Source organism: Brassica oleracea, chromosome C5, assembly GCF_000695525.1.
Source record: "Brassica oleracea var. oleracea cultivar TO1000 chromosome C5, BOL, whole genome shotgun sequence".
Lineage (NCBI taxonomy): Eukaryota > Viridiplantae > Streptophyta > Magnoliopsida > Brassicales > Brassicaceae > Brassica > Brassica oleracea.
In genome coordinates, this window is record NC_027752.1 from 38,018,126 (window position 1) to 38,019,932 (window position 1,807).

Consider the following 1,807-nt stretch of genomic DNA (forward strand, 5'->3'; position numbering starts at 1 on the left):
CGTGAGGCATCGACCGCGGCCTAGTCGGCCGGGATCGGGTCTTACACCTAGGTTATGAGATCTTTGCTTGTTTCTGTTATGAGATCTTTGCTTATTTATGTTATGTGAAATGCCTAGGTTATGAGATCTTTGCTTGTTTCTATTAAGTCTGGTATGTATTGTCTTATTGAGTCTGTTATGTATTGAGTCCCATCTTTTGTATCGAGTCTGATATGCTCATCATGTATTGAGTCTGTTTGCTAACATCAGTTCTTGATGTGCTAGGTGATTCTGAAGATGAAGAAGAAGAAGAAGAAGAAGAAGAAGAAGAAGGTGGAAGAAGGTGGTGAGTACTTAACTTGTACTACTGGTGACCAAGTGAAGTTGAAGTCTATGAAGTCTATCTTGTGAACTTATAATCGTTTGTTTCAAACTTGCTATTGTTTTTATGGGTTTGTGTTAGTGTGTGCTTCGTTTTCAAAGAGATCCAAAACGTTTGTTTATGAGATTACAGGATTGTCTTTGAGACTATGTATTTTCAAAATTGAAACTTTAAGAATTTTTGCATTTTTAAACTTGTGTTGAAACATGAAGTTTAAAACATGAAGTTGAAGTCTATAACATCTTTAAAACTGAAAATTTAAGATACTTTACATCTCTAAAACTGAAATAATGTTGTTTACATTAAGTGGGCGTAGGAGGCCCATGGACAGCCCAACAAATCATTGTCTTATTTGGTTTTGGTTAAAGAAAACTACTTTAGTAGAAAGAAGTGTCTTATAGTGTAATATTAAACTAGAAAAGTGACCTAGAGTGTAAATGTTTTCTTCTTGTAAGTGTGCAAGAGCTTCTCGCAGATCTTGCCTCTCTCTTCTTTTATGTTTTCTGTATTTTTGATTTTCTTTTTATCTTAGATATTTTATCTGGAACTTATCAAAGGAGCTGCTCAAAGGCCATCTTTACCACATGTCTTTTTTACAGTCAATTTCACAAAACAAATATGACATGGCTACTGAAAATGATCCGGAAAAATATGACATGGATAATTTCATTTAATGTTGATTTGTATTTTTGGCAAACTTATTAGAATATAGTAATAATTCATATATTACATTTAATATTGATATTTTTTTTTTGGTACTTTTTTAAAATATGGTAATAGCTCATACATCATCTATAAAATAAATATATTGATATATAACATTTCAAATTTCGAAATATTATTATTTTGTATACTTATACAATTTGTAATACTAAAGTTTTCAAAAATTTCGACAATTTTTTTAAAATTTAAATATCTAATCGTAAGATCATTAGTCTTATATATCTACAAATTTTATAATATTGTTTAGGTTAAATATTTGATAATTATACAATTTTATATTATTTTTATTAGTTTTATACAAATTGATTTAATATATATCAAATCTATATTAAATATTAGTAAGAAAATAGTAAAATCTATAATATTTAATAAATTTTATTTTTAAATATAAGTTAGATTTAAAAAATATTTATGCAGGAAAACACCTAGTTAGCTATTAAATTAAGAGACGTTTGTAAATTAAGGTTCAGAAGAAGCATCTCTTGCATCTCTCTCTCCGACTCATCTCCTCCTTCACGAATCCCATCCTCTCGATCTTTCCAATATCCCATGGTTTCATCTTATCTTCTTCAAACCTTCTCATCTCTCTGTTTTCCTCGTAGATCTCTCTGTTTCCCTATCTATCCTTCACGACACGGCTGAGGATCAGGGTTTGGGGCCATTGCGTGTGAGTGATTGGAAGATGAATTTGATTATGAGGTTGGGGCTGGAGATGAAGGAAGG